The sequence below is a fragment of the Anabas testudineus genome, chromosome 3, assembly GCF_900324465.2.
Source record: "Anabas testudineus chromosome 3, fAnaTes1.2, whole genome shotgun sequence".
In the NCBI taxonomy this organism is placed as follows: Eukaryota; Metazoa; Chordata; class Actinopteri; order Anabantiformes; family Anabantidae; genus Anabas; species Anabas testudineus.
Window position 1 is genome coordinate 22,353,618 of NC_046612.1, and position 16,259 is coordinate 22,369,876.

Here is a 16,259-nt window from a genome sequence, read left to right on the forward strand (position 1 = left end):
TAATTTGGCCAGAGCCTTGAATCCGTTTAAATATGAACATCATACATTTGTCTATACACATATTAAGAAATACAACATCTCTTAACGCAGCAATTCGTCAGAAAATACACTATCAAATTCTATTATCAGTCCAAGTGGCATCGACGTAGAGCATGATATCATCAGAGAGAAATGAAGGAGAAACGTTATGTGTGTGTGATCTGCTGTTTTCTTTGATGTGCACATTTGCGTAATGACTCACACACTTTTCATATTATTATCACTTTGAACACAACACCTGATATCACAGCTCACGATGTGAGGGCAGCGAGGAGTCATCTACCTAGCCGCACTAATTGAAATGACACAGGGGACGCTGAAGCATAAATAGACTTTATTATTCTAAGAATGATCAAAACATTATGCATCAAAATATTTTTATAAATATAAGTATGACATTAAGAATAATAACAAAATGCCAACATGTAACAGAATAATAATATAAAAATAAACACTAATAAATATTATTTGTGTTTCTTCATTTATAATGCTTCTTAAAAATGCTAATGAGTCATTCTACTGTATTTAGTAGGTTTTGTATGGGAGACCTATTAGATATTTCTATAATCAGAAGTGTCACCATGGCAACAAGAAGCTACAGATGTTTCAGATCTTCCTTATTTCGTCAGATGTCACACCTGCAGTCACACATTCACATGCAAACACATACAGAAACACACAGATCTGCAGAAACGTGCAAACGCAGAAACCTGCAGAAGTCACTCACACACACTGGTTAAATATTGTCACCTTGAAATGTGTGCTGGTGTGAATACACTGCTGCTCTGAACACCGGTGTGTGTGTGTGTGTGTGAGAATATGTAAAGATGCTGCAAGAAATTTCACCTCCCAAAGAAAATCTGTGGTCCAACAGGGACTGTATTATACACTGAAAGAAAACATTAAAGAGAGAGAGAGAGAGAGAATGAGATGGTGGGCGAGCAAACTGCAGCTCATTAGGTAATGTGGAGCAGGGCCGCTCAACACTTACGTCAAATCACACACCCCGAAATAGACATACGCTGAGACCACAGATCTGCAAATAGTTGTACTTCAAATGACAGACGTTAAAACAGACGCGTTTAAAACCAAAGACCTGCAAATGCACATATATTAGACCACAGAAGTCCAAACCCCCAAGCAGGAGCTTGGTTTTATATTTTATTGCAAACAGTTTTAGATTGCACAGATGCCCCAAATAAATAAATAAAAAACTGGAACCCATAACAGACCCCTGGAGCCACATTGCAGACTGAAGGAACTACCTCAATAGACCTTTCTGGTCTATGGACAAACACCAGAAGCCCAAATAGCAGGTTGCCAATGCTGGCCTTCAATGATTGTAAAACTACAGTAGTAAAAGAGGCACCATTTGATCTTTTCCAGCTGAACAGGAAGCAGATATACACACGTTGAAGGTATCTTTGCAAAAACAGGAGTGTGCATTAAATGTTCATCCGCTATATCATGACATAAACATGATACCGCAGTTATATCTGTAGGACAGATACCACAAGCACACAAGTAGCTTATAGTTTAGCACATTTAGGCAATGTTTTGTTTATGCTTTAGATTTTGTTCTCACGACACAAACAAGATACCACATGTTGATTGTTGCCATTGTACAGATCCAGTCAAGCTGTTTTCCCCCATTTCAAGTTTCTATTTTTTAGCCTGTTGCTTTTGATTGTTGGTGTTGAACTGACAGTTCTGGCAGGTCTTTATGAAATGCTTGTAGAGATGCGGAAATTTCAGTTTACAAATGTGTCTAGTAAAATAGTTACAATTTGTAAACGGCATTAAAGTATTAATCCACATAAGCCTTTTAATTAAGTGACTAAAGTAAACGTGTGAGGGGAGAGGAGCGGAGCAGCAGAGAGTGAGACCTCCTTCACATCCCTGGCAGGAAGTGTTCTCTTTTCAAAGGTCATCCTACGTATCTCCACAAGAAATGTCAGCTAAAATTGGATGGGGAGGGGGGGGGGGGGGGGGGGGGGGGGGGGGTAAATGAATTAATAAATATATAAACAAATCAGCAAATAAGCCATCAAAGCTGAGGGAATGCCAAAAGACAGGAGGTGAGGTAGGCCAAGCGCTGTGGAGAGGGGGGGGGGCGGTGATTATTAAATTTTAAAAATTAGCGATGTAGAAAATGAATCCATTTATAAGCTAGGCAGCTCTGGTACCAGGACTGAGAGGACATAGTCTTTACCACCACCTCGCACACACACACACACACACACACACCTCCACTGCTCTGACTAAACTGTGAAACAGACACAGCATCAGCATCCACACAACAGCTTTTGAGTCAGCGAGCCACAAATCATCTCCGCTGCTTAGACAGTGCTCATTTGAATAAGGAATTATAATTATGAGATTCACATGAAATTTTCATTAGGTTGGGGCAGAAAATACGCGTTACGGGGACGGATGTATCTAGGTGTTAATATTGATGACAGCGCTGGCTCTTCAGCCAGAGGGCGAGGAAGTGAATGCTAAAGTGAACCTGGGTGTTTGCTCCTCTGCAGAGGAGGTGCAACTCCTCCTCCCTCCTTCTTTAATAATTCTGTTTGGCACAGATGCCACTGGGAGGGTTTGGCTACTCGAGAGGGTTGGCTAATTAGTGCAGCATCACTGGTAGCTACTGTCTGAGTGTGTGGGAGCTCTGCAGATTGACATTCAGGACCATGCAGAGGAGAAGCAGCCAGCCACTGAGCGCGGCGCCGCAGCGGATCAGCAGTATGGACGTCGTGAAATCTAGTTGTCATCTGTCACGCCGAGGAGAAACTGCAAATATTTGCTGCAGCAATACAAACTAATTGCTTCTTTTTTTTGTTCATTTGCACAGCATTTTGCTACTTAGAGAGACATATTTTCCTGGAAATGTCTAAAAGCTCCTCATGTTATGACTAATGTGGATGACTCTGAGCGGCAAAAAACAAACCTTTCAAAAGTAAGATTTTAAAATATCAGGGGTGTCAATCTTGAAAGAAAGTTGTTTTTCTCCAGTCTTGAAAAAGCTGACATTTTAGAGTGAGGAGCTTTTCTTCTAGCAGCCATGTGCAGCTTATAAAATAATACTGCATTAAAAAATAAAAAGGCAGAAGTAGTTTGATCTAGGCCATCTCTTGTGTCAAACAGAAAACTAGCAGTAACAACAGTGCTGTTTAGAAAACGCAGCTTTAGATTACAGGAGGGTAATTGCAGTATTACATAAAAGAAAAAAATATATATAAAAAAAAAAAAAATCTAACCTGTTTCAGGTTTAATACACATTAATTCTGCTCGTCTCTGTCACAGACTGACGCAACACAGCGGTGAGTCAGCCTGCAGTCAAGTCCTCATTCAAGTTTTCACTCATCCAAACACCCAGAAAAAGATCCTCTTTACTGGAAACCCTCTCTTTAAGAAGACCGAGTGAACATCAGCGCGCCGTTTTTAAGATGAAATGTTTTGCCATGTATTATTCTGCAGTTTCTGTGCTTATGTTGATCCAGTGCCTAAAACATCAAAGCCATTTCTGCTTATCACCAAAGGTATTCCCAAAATAAATAGCTCCTCATTTACCGAGGCTGAACTTACTACAACCCCCTTTGGCTGGAAGGTGACAAATAAAAAGTTAACTCCACAGTGAAAAATACAGGTTTAAGCTACTAATATTGTCTGTATGAGTCTTCGTGACTCCAACCTTCTGCATGTCGCTGCCTGATAATGCTAAAACTTATTTCATGCTTTTCATCCCACCCAATGTAACTGTGCATCTCATGGTCCACCGATCCATCCCTTCTTCAGCTGAAACCTACTCCATGCATCCTGCCTCAATGCACACAGCAATAGAGTACTGAATTTGTGTTGATATGCATATTCAGTCGGAGCAGCAACGCCTGTGTCACAGGCTGAAAATGAATATTTCAAATATCGGAGGCTTCTTAAGCTCCTTTTGGACTGGATTTATTCATCTAGGGGAAAGAGGGGAAGGTTTTAACATTACCTGCACTGGTCAGAGACTATTTAAATACACATGTGGAGAGTGTGGTGGTCATTTTAAACCTACACCTCACCTCCAATTACAGCTCTGATTATTATGGAATAGCAGCGTCAATACTTTCTTCCCAACATCCCTTTTTTTATGTTTAGTCTGAATTAGGCTTCAGTTGAAAATATAAGAAGTAGGAATATGAACATGTAGAAAATAAAACTTGCTGTACTGTACAGGTTGTTTAATTATATTCTCTTTTATGACCCTTAAGGTGTTCTACGCCATCTTATTACCCCCTTTTGGCAGCACACATGAACTGTTGAATACTAAATAACTAACCCTGACAGTGTGAATGTTAAAGTATGAGTTAAAGTAAGCACTTCATCAAGGTTACATTACTTTTGTCATCATAGTTACAATAATAAACACATGGTGAAGGTGAAGGTTACAGAACAACTGTGGTATACGATGATAGAAAAACATCATTGGCCAGGAACCGGAAATGAAAGCTGTCCAATTACTGTAGACCAATTATAACCAATTATATTACTTCCTAGATATAAAGACTTTGTTCCTTTATATTGTTTCCTGACCTCTCCCACAGCTCTCATCAGTCCAACCACTACACTAGACGGCTTTGTCACTTGAACAGTAACAGGTCATTTTTCCGAGTTAGTTGTCTAGTGCGGAATAAAGCTTGACGGATGATCTACAGGTGTTATTTTACCTAATGAGCCAATAATAAAGCCTGCACTGTGGGCGTCTGCAGAAACTGACAAGCTGTTAGGGACCTTCTCAAAAGTCACGCAAGTGGGCTGAGGGAGCTTTTAAGATGTGTGTCAGCAGCTTTCTTATTTTAACAACTGAACACATCTTTACATTCACTATACACTAAATCTACTTCCATTAAATAGACAGCCTTCTGTTTTTAGAATTGTCCATTCAACTAAGCTGCAATCACAAATACGTTTTTGTCGAGAGCATAATTGCAAGAGGATTCAATTTTTTATTAACATAACGATCGCATGTTCATAAATAATTAAATTATTATTATTGTTAATTTAAAAAACTGAAACCTACAGTAAACCAAAGCACAATCTTTCTCTAGAAACATGATTTTAAGCAGACATGGTGGAAAACTGGCCAATGCACTTTTAATCTCCAGTGGGATCATTTGAACATCTGTTATTTACTGGTAGTTTAGACTGTTTTTAAGTGTGGTTCAAATATGGGGTATTTCATTAGTCTAATAATGCAGGAACATAATTCATATATTTTTTTTTTTATAAATGTAAGAGGATGTGTGTAAATGTCAGTATTGATCCTCTTACATCAGTGAGAAAGTTTTTTCTAACATTGCTAATGTTGTGTTTTAAGGCTTGTTGCACTAATTGTTTCATAATTAGTTGTGTAACATTTCTTTCCCACAGCTTTAAAATGACTTTTGGTCTATGTTGTGATTTCTGTACTAATTACATTGACCTCCATCTGTTGTCTTTGACCTTGCAGACTTTTTATATTCCTTAATGATTAATGTACTGTTTTTGTGTGCATATCACATTTTAGAGTTAGCTCCCTTATCCAACAACTCAACAAAACAAAACTAATTGATTGTGTTTTATTAGTTCATATTAGTTCTTAGTTTTTATTTTTATTTGTTATTTTTTTACATATTATTGGGTAACTTTGTCAAAATATCTGTGCTAATTCTGTTATAATTGGCATAACACCAAAGTCAGTGTGATCGAAAGGCTTATCTTACAGCTAGGAGATGAAAAGCTATTTAGTTGTTCTTTCTCTAATCTGTATAAAAATATATTAATTTATGTTTTAGATGAAGAAATCCAAATTATTTTGTATTTGTAATTGTTTGTTTATATATTTTATTCAACCTTCATTGGTAAAAGTTAAAGTATGAGGTGATTTATTAGTGCCAAATTGTGAGTCATAATTAAAAATATTATAATTTGTAGCACACAAAATCAAGTTTGTCTTTTTACACAGTCCGCTGATTACAGATGTAAACAGATGTAAACTGTGTCTACAACAAAAGTAACAGACAGAGCCCGTGGAGAAATGTTGGAGGTTAGTCCACAGGTAGAGAAGATTCACGAATCCTAGCTGCTAAACCTTCAGTTCCTTCAGCAGAGAGATTATTAGTATTAAACACATACTCTTGATGCAAATATTTATGTTCAATGCTGGGCCCTATAAAAACATCTGGCAACAATCCAACATGAAGTCAGACTGTAGGTGATTTCTGCAAAAGAATCCAACACAACATGGGATGTAGTGACGAGTGTGCTTCAGCGAGGCGCGGTGCGCTTGTACGGTTTTATTGATAAAGGAATTAGAATGAATGTGCTTAAATCTCCCTCCATAGGCAGTTCAATCACTGAAAATACAAAGCGTGGGAGGGAGTTCCATAAATTGAGTTGGAGGTACCGTATGGAATTCATTTAATCAAAACAGCCAAGGAGAAACTTCAAACAGCCACTACTTCATTTTAAGAGAGAATATTATTCGCCCTAAATCTGCATCAAGCATAGGTAAGGTTGGCTCTGGGGAAGAGGGATAAAAATAGTCGATTGTTTAATCTCAGAGAAATCCTCCTGGTTGTGGTGTATGTGTGCATGTGTTGTGCTAATCTCGCAGCAGAATTCCTCTCATCTGCTTTTAAACCTGTTTATTCCGCCTCCAAATCCAACTGGGTTAAATGACGTGAATCTGGATCCACTATCAAAGTACCCTTTGGAAAGGTATCCCACATAACCCTCAGCTATTCTAATGAGTACAACTGTTGTGATGTACAGTATAGAATGGTGTACTATAGTTTTAGTGAGCAGCTCCTACCCCCCACCTGGAGTAAAGCATATGGGACCCACATGTGAACACACCTCTCCCAACGTGGCATATAAGTGCATTAAATGTCAATTAACTTCGAACATAATGTGATAGTGATGACGTGAACTCTTTTAAAGCCTCCAGATAAGTATGACTTACTATACTGGTGCTCAGCTACAGTAAATGCTAACATCCATACAATGACCACAGACCACAGCATCACAGACCAGTTTTAGGTTCAGGCTTCACAACACTAGGGTTAAGGTCAGGGAAAGGTGTGCGCTGGGATAATAGACAGAAAACATGATCTTTCTCTAACCTCAGTACTTCTCTTGACTAAACTCAACCTCATGCAGGTCTTCAGTCTCAAGCTGCGGGTCTGCAGCTTATAAGCCCTGCACGGTATACACCTGCCATCCAGCCCAACCACCACGTAAATGTGGTGTTTCAATTGTTCACAATGATCAACATGATCATTAGGCTGGCTTCAAAAATGGAATTGTGGTTGCAGGTTAGTTGCGTAGGATTGTAAGTAATTATGTGTGTATGAGATTCTTCTGTCTGGAACAACAGCAGCAGCAGCTGGTGCCGCCCCATGTACAGTGGTTATGAAAGTATTCACACATTTTTGCATATAAGGCCCTTCCTTTCAAAAATGATAAACTACCCGTTCATGCGGGGGCAATTGATACCTGAATCATTCAATATTTGAGAAAAGATTATTTTATCTTCAGTCCAATAACTACTCTGTAAACAATGGTGACTCGTAACATTAATAACAGCCTGTAATATCTGTTTCATTCCAGCAACAGCTGTGAATGATGAGGAATGATTACTTTTAATAAGGGCTTTATCCTGTCTTTTCAGTATCTTTTTAATGAATCCTGCTATCTGTATAATAACACCAACAAATTAGTTGCAGCATTATTTGGCTGATTTTAATCCCTAAAAGGCATTTTGTGCTATTCCTGCATGAGGTGATAGAACTGGGCAGTAGCATGAATAGAACAGAGATGACATGAAAATGGATGTGAGCCGGCATTAAGGCCCCTGCACCTCACACCCAAGCTCAGTGAGCCATTAAGTCAAGTTAGCACTGTTATTGTAAAGACATTACTAACCGGGATATATCCCCGTAACATCAACTTAGGTCTAAGTTTATCTGTGTAATTAATGCAAGACAATATTGTTCACAGTCATCTGTCTGTGCTGCTGATTGCGAGGGAGATGTGAGTCACGTTCCGAGACACATGAGAACGAAGCCTTTAAGCCAAGACTGTGATTATTTCTCCAGATAGGGATGGAGATGTTAATATAGACTGAGTAATGTAATGAAAATTGTCATTAATCTAACGAGACAAGTTGCAACCGGATGGCTACTGGGCTGACAACATTGCCACAGGTAGACCTGAGCCTTTTAGCCACAGTTCTGATCGTGGTTGTTAATTATGGAGATGAAATAGGCACTGAGCCGAAACGGAAGAGCTGCAATGCAAAAAATGGCCTTTTTTCTTCCAGGAGCTAAATGGTGAGAACAGAAATGTTGGTGTAGTTTTCTGATGGTGAACCACTGCTTGGGGTTCCAAGGGAGAAAAGTTTGCTGCTTGTTCAGCTAAAGGTACACACTGCCAACCTGTTCTGGCCTGCTGCTTTATGAAATGCCTCTTGCCGAAATCGATAAAATGCTGGAGTTGATTAAAACACCAATAAAGACACCCGGGAGTATTTTTCTTCAGATGACTGCAAGAACCTTTTCAGCCTCTCTTCCGGCCTTGTTACAAGTGCTTTTTTCAGCAAGCAAGCAACTCAGCAGAGCATGATTATAGTTTAGATTAAGGTACGTTCAATCCTCGTATTTGTTTGCTACATTGGAAAACATCAGTTTAGTGGGAAACTATTATTAATGAGGACGTATCAAGATTCCTACAAGGTAAAAGTGTTTAGTGGTTGGCTTCCAGTCGTTTCTATCCAGAACATACACATGATGACAGTCTGGGGGAAGGAAGTTAAGATGATTGTGTGCTTTTGGCACCTTCCCCAACCAGAGTTCCATAAATCCTTTGCTGTGAACCTGACCATCTGAGTGCTTTTTTAGTCATAATCCATAGGTTTCGGGGAAGCCATCGAGGCATTCACACAGCCTGCATCCAAAGCCACTGCATCCTGGAGCGTTAAGCCAGACCACAGTGCAACACTGGGTTTTTTGCTGCATCCTTCCCTTTTGTCCCAGGGACTGGATTAAACATTGTTTCAGTTAATTAAAACACTTTTTTATTGAGCCACAGGCTCAGGCCTAGTTTCTCTGTTTCCCACAATGTTTCTCCCCACCAATAACAGAGACAACAGCCATGGGAGCTGCAAGAAAATGGACACAACTCTTTAGAGCACTAAAGGCTTGTGCAATCAATGCCATTATCATCTAGATGCAGAGCAGTGCCACTGTCAGAAGCCGCAGGGTGAATGATTGTAGAGCTCCCCGATTTTACTGCAGACTTGTTGAAGTGCTCAGACATTCAGGCAAAAGGAATGGTTTTGAAAATGTTACATTTCATTCACCTTTCCCATCAAGGGTTAATGGGAGTAGTCTGGGAGCAGATTATAGGAATCTACTGTGTTATTAAAAGACTTTCATACTTTTATGGTTTGTTAAAAACATCAATACACCAGCAGCAACTTTATCTCTAATTATTCTAAGACACTATGAGAAGGTAAATGTATGCATCAACCACTGAGGACTGTTTCCTCCATCAAGAATGCAATGACACTGCTTTTCTTCCTTCTAACAGCAGAGTACAGTAGCAGAGCATCTCATGGCATCTTACCATGTTGTATGAGTATTGGTTACTGTGGAAACCAGGAGACAAATTGCAGCAAATACTGAAGTACAGCTGGATAATTCAATTTGTCTAATCAGTTCCAGGAGACAAAAAACTGATTGGTTTCTGAGAGGAACAGACAGATATAGCAGAAATAAGCTGCTACTCATTACATCAAGCGTTAGGTCCAGACGTACACTGCACATTGTTTCTAAAGGCCGCTGTTTTTCTATTGCTTCTATATTAATACAGTACCACGAAGGATGCGTCTTTTCAAAGCTCCTGCTCACTGGGCTCTTGCATATAAAATGAAAGAGCCAGGCAGCTAGAAAATCAGTGATCCAGGATGTCAGGTGAGTACATGTATTCTTACAATCTGGTGCATGAAATGAGGCCTGTCTCCATTCATTTCTGTTTCATTAAAAAAAAAGAAAAAAAAACAAAAAAACAAAACAACAACAACTGAACAACTGAAGAGCAGTTTCTCCTTGAGAACACAAAAACATTGGCCTCAAGGACACTCAACTTTCCAACGCCCCACTTACTTACACAACAGTGATGCAAATTTATGGAAATGCAGGTAAGGGTGTGGGGAATGAAGATTTACTGTCTAAGCATATTCACATAACGTGTTGTTATCTTAAAGCAATGGCCTGCCACCCACACCTTGACAGCTACTTACACACACATAACATGGAGATGTATGGGGAGAGCGCAGGATAAGAAGCTGAGGTTAAAGGTCGTCCCTACCTGAAGGAAACGACCGGCAAACATGAAACTATTTTGTCATAACTGAGCGAAAACAGTGGCATAAAGACTCTGATTGCTTATGAAAATATTTATTTACAACAGCTACAATCAATTTAAAGTTATAAAATCTGCTGTTCTTTCAAACACCTTTTAACAACACCTCCTTTCTACACACTGTTAAAGTTTTGACTAATAGTGTAGCAGAACTGTAGGTCTGTATTTCCGCATTAACTCCACAGGAACTCTCTCTGTCACACCCAGAAAAACTAAAACAGCAGAGCTACATCAAGTTCACAGGGGACATAGTCTTAGCTAAAACTAAATGATCTAAAGACGTTACCCTCTAATATCTGTAATTAAAATAAATATACACTGTAATAACCTAAATATTGGTGATTGAGTTAGTTGTCTTACATAATAAAATGAGTAAAGGACTTCATCATTGTGATGGTGAAATGAAAGCTACACTCCAGGTAGCGTAGGAGCTGTTAATTGAGTCTAGTGGAATTTTTGTAGTGTGGTTCATCAACTATAATTAAACAATATATTTAAATATATCAATATACAATACATTGTAATTCTGTGTATTAAATCCATTTCTATATCAATATGTATCTAATAATTACCATTACAACAAGTCCGAACAGTGCATTTTTCACATTACTGCATGTTGCCCTCAAATTCCCTAAAGGTTCGAGATCACATGTTCTATTTACACTTTTTATTAAATGATTAATTTTACAAACTGTGAGAGGTGGCAGTAGTGACACATGGCCACGCAAGCTATTAACACAGACCATTGTAACAATATCACAGCTGGCTGGAAATGAGCCACTGTGAGTTATTTCTTGTGAGGCAGCATTTCTGGAATTCTATTTAAAAGAAATAATCATATTAATCCAACAGGAGGCATTTTCTAAAATTCACCAAGGAACTGCAAAATGAATAATATTCCAGAGGCAGTCAATTGGAAGTAATTACATGACCAACTCCCACAATAATGCCGAGAATTGCTCATAAAAGCATAATAAGAGCAGATTAAAGTGGCTGAAATAACTCTGCATGCTCGTCATGTCACAGACTGACTGATGCCAACGGAAATTTAAATAAGAGCTGTTTAAAGGATTTTATTAGCACACAGTGAAAAACAATAATGATTATTGAAAAGATGACAGATAATACCAACATCAAAGTGACTCGTCGCTGCTGCCAGTCAGTTGATGAACTAAAATAAAAAAGTGTCTCCTTGTGGATGGTCAGTTAATTTAACAAGAGGTTTAAGTGAACAGCAGCTGTTTGTCAGCTCAGACCGAGTTGTCGTGTCTAACGTCTGCAGCCTCTCTGCAGAAGAAGCAAAGCGCAGAGGCTGTGTGCTGAATGAGAATGATATATTCAGCTGGTTGGACCTCGTGTATCAGAAGCATACCCCTAGCAGGTGACATCCAAATCATTCCCGCTCTCCTTGGCAGAAATGAGCACGGCGACATTCAGAACATGAAAAACAGCCCTACTGCCCAGCCAGAGATTTTCCTCCCGGCTCGGTTACACCTGGCTCCACTCAGTGGGCTGCACGTTGGGCCGCCTCCCTCCATTAACCTGGAGGATCCATTTATCCTTTCATCACACTGCACTCCTGCAACAATAACACCATCACCTTGCCATGCATCGCACATCAGGGCAGCTTTGGCCAAGTGGCGTCTTCTCTGCGTTTCCAGTAATGAGAAATGGTTTAAGAAAGACGGGAAGTGGAGGTAATCGCATCGCAGGTTTAAAGTCCTACTGAGCGCAACAGGGGCAGAGCGGGATGAAAGACGGGGGGGTGTGAGATGAAAAGACTTGACAATGACGACATCATCTATCAGGAAATACGACACTGAGGCAAACCACCTGAAACTGGCAACTTCTCACCCTGACTGCTGCTCCAGAACAGCAAAGCACCACAGTAAATAAAGTCCTGTTTACCTCTTGTGCTATTTTATGCTGTGTTAATAATGTTATTACACAACAAGTAGAGCTTTAAACTTTAAGTGATGAATACTTGATTAAACATTAGGGGCTTTAGATAGTCGTTCATATTATTTAATATTTTACAATAAAATATGAGATTGCAATAAAGTTATTCTGTTAAAATGATTTCCAGTTGGGTACCTGTTGATAGGTGGAGCACTACTCAGCCCTTTCCTCTTGTTCTAAATGTTATTTTGCTGTATACTACTTATTTAATTTGTGCGAGTCATTACTCGTATAGAAAATGACTGACTAATTTAATCTACCTCTTCCTGCCAGTTTTATTGGTCTGATTCAGTGGTGCACAATGCTCCACACATCCAGTATAAATTAAATAACACTGCACACAGTCTATTTTCACTCCGGACAATTATTTTTACTGTAATTTGAATGCAAATTACAAATCAGTCGCTCAACTGGAGCCAGCCGAACTCCTCAAAGTTTAGCACGCGGTAAATGTTTAGTATGCTTCTTATGAGAGATTCCCCATAGGGTTCAATCAGCTATTTAACTGCAACATATAGAACATTAACTGATTTACAGCACAGTGATGCTTCTCTACAGCCACTATATGATGCTGTAAAATTAGTCTGGGAACCACACAACTGCCACAATTACATCTTTAAAGAACAGGTGACTTAACACAACTTTTATAAGATTGAATTATCGCATGTAAGCTCTCACAGAGCAGAGACTGCTGAAGTTTTACTCGAGGTTATTACCTATTAAATAACATCAACCATAAGCAGACATAGAGCTGCCTAAAAGTCCAACTGCAGCAGCCCCCCATGTTGCAGAGTGCAGGCAGTCTGCCAGTCCTCCTCAGCCGAGGGTCTGTCTGGTGCAGGGGGCAGCAGGTTGCTACATCACCACCTCTCAGCTAAGAAAGTGTTGAGGTGGTTATAAGGTAAAACACCAGCTTGGATGATTGCCACTACCTCACAGCAGCTCTCAGCATCTCCCAGCATCCCCTCCACTGTAGCTGTCATGCACAGCCACCTGGGGCTGCCATCTTGACTTGTTTTGACGAGGCTGGCTGAGCGGAAGGAGGAGCAGGGGCAGATGGTAGCGCTAAACTGGCAGGGGTGACGTGGCTGGCATGGAGCCAGGCATCCCAGCGAGTCTCAGACAGCAGGAAGCCACCTTGACCCAGCCGGGGCTGCCAGGGTCTTAATTCCCATCACTCCAGTGGAGACACAGGGCCACGGGCCATTCAGACCCGGTAGAAGCAGCTCAGGCGGGCCGGCCTCCCAGCAGCCCCTAGGTCATTGGCTAGCACTGTGCCAAACACCCTATTAGGGATGATTTTGTGCTTCTTGGCAAAGGTCTGTATCTGTGCCTCTAAATGCAACAACCTGATGACTGTAAGCTTACTAATGGGATTTTTGATGAAGAGGAGGCTGAGAGAACAGGAGGAAAACACCATGATGACCTTAAACCTTAATAAAAGAAAAAAGAAGCAAATTTCAATACATTTTGGAAACAAGACCGATAGTTTACTGCTTCCTACGCATGTGGCTCAGTCTTATAGCACTGCTTTACGCTGCTGCTCAATGTCGATGCTAACGTGCATATTTACATGTATATATATTCACATCTTACTACAATAGTACATATTCAACAGTACGGAAGGCCTCCATGGAAGCACAGCACTGTATTACGATGGCTGCAAATGTAAATTTTGGTTTGACAAACTTTGATTTATCACTTTTCACATGGAACGTCACAAAATGATGTTTGAGCGAGTACAGAATAAAAGCGTGAAGGCAAATATTTGTGCTGTGAGTAGAATCGCTACAGCCCTTCCTGTTATTTGCCTGGGGAAAGGTAATTAATAGACGTTGCAAAACCAGTACAGTTAGACGGAGAGGAAAATTCAACAGTTACTGATTCTTGTCAACCCTTTCAGATGTATTCCCATCAGTGTCTATATGGTAACCTACTGTAAGAAAAAGAATGGTTCTCACATGGTTCTTCAAAGAACTAAAGATTCTTCATTCTTAGCTATCCAACGTATTTGATGGTGGGCAATGGCACGAATATTTATTATAGTCAGGGTGTGAATTATACTGTGTTTTGTATATGTGTATGTGTATGTGTGTGTGTGTGTGTGTGTGGAGGGGGGGCTACTTTCAGTTACTAAGTACATTTAAACATTTATTGCACTTACATTCAAACTTTTTTTTTTTTTTTTTACTGAATTATTGCCATTTTTTTGCTTCAGGGCCTATAAATAATACAAAATATTGTATAATCACAAGACTCTTTGTTGTGAAATGTACAAACCACCCAGCAGTAATTAAAATTGTAATTATTAGATTCAAAACATATGATGAAATATTGCAGCCCATAAGGTTTTTAAATCAGCTTCATCGTTACCAGCTATGCTGCTTCATTTATATCATTTTGAGTTGTTCTTTTTCCCCTCGGTCTTTTCTATGAGCAGGATTATAAACTATAACAGAGACTTCATTGTGTCAAATTATGAATTCATGTGTTGAGCATCTATAGGATGAGTCAAAAGAGCAAAGAGGGAAGCTGCCTCAAGCTGTAACAGATGAGCTGTGAGGCTGGATGTAATATCACACAAGAACACCGTTCGAACCAGAGGCCAGAGCCGGCCTCTCCAGTACCAGTTAGCCAGAAAGCCAACTATGAAGCCAACAAATGCTATGCCAATGTTTTACTCTCCGCTGACATGACATAATTAAAGTGCCATAGCCTTTCTTTAACTTCTGCAGATTTAATTGGATCATTAGCAGAACAGATTTAATTACAGCCAGAGCGAATGGTTTGAACTAATTCTGCACCTGGAAAACTTGGTCAAATATCAAACGCTGAACACAGACAGAGCAGTTTGTCCATAGGACTCTCTACAGACTCAGCTAAACAAGAAGCTAAAGAACCTGTCAAATAGAAATACTATATTAACCAACATGTATCATAAAACCATGACAAGGGTCTCATTCTGTTACATTTAAGCAAAACCTAAATTCTGCATCATCCATTAGACATTAAGTTCACAGGGGGGAAAAGAGCCTGTTTCTGCTGACAACAGGTGAGAGGCACCGTGGACAGGTTCACATTCACATACAGACAGTTCAGAGTCACATTTTAACTTAACCTGCGAGTCTCGGGACTGCAAGCACAAGTAAAGGACATGCAATGGAAAACCCCCGATGTGGACAGTGATAATGATGCACAATGTGTGTGTGTGTGTGTAGCACAGTACACTCATGGTGACATTTATGAGAGAAGGCTCTACTGATTATCAAAGGGTTCAGTGAGTCTTCAGTTGTGATTGCTAACATCACTTCAGAGTCTTTTAGACATTTGGAGAGAGGCAGGGCGTTAGCACCTCTGAAAATTATCACTCACTCGTGCTGTCTCATCTCTGTGGCTCAAATGAGGCTCGAATACAGGGTTTTTTTTTATTATCTGTGAAATGTAACAGCTCCTGTGGAATCTCAAACATCTGTACACTCTGTCGAATTCGAGGGCACACGTCATTATATTGGACTGAACATTTTGTCATGAGAACAACATTCACACATGCTGCTAATCTATGTTATAACTAACCGCTAATAAATACAATTGAATTTGGTTAATACAACGCTGTAACATTGAACCAGGAAGTTGGCTCTGGCCTCTCTGTGTGGAGTTTGCTTGTGTATACTCCAGGTGCTCTGGTTCTCTGGAGATCAACCCACCAACGACAGTCGTCGATGACTTGCTTTAAGTCCACGTGTGGAAAATAAGCTTTAAGCTGATTAAGGACATATGATGCTTCTTATCTTTGTGCATTATTCTTAGTCGTGACA

At 39.8% G+C, this 16,259-nt stretch overlaps 1 protein-coding gene across 2 annotated transcripts in view; it reads right to left on the minus strand.

The window, feature by feature from the left end:
- The window catches only part of ntrk3b (neurotrophic tyrosine kinase, receptor, type 3b), a 153,169-nt gene that overhangs the window by 93,390 nt on the left and 43,520 nt on the right, over positions 1-16,259 (minus strand). The window lies entirely within an intron of this gene.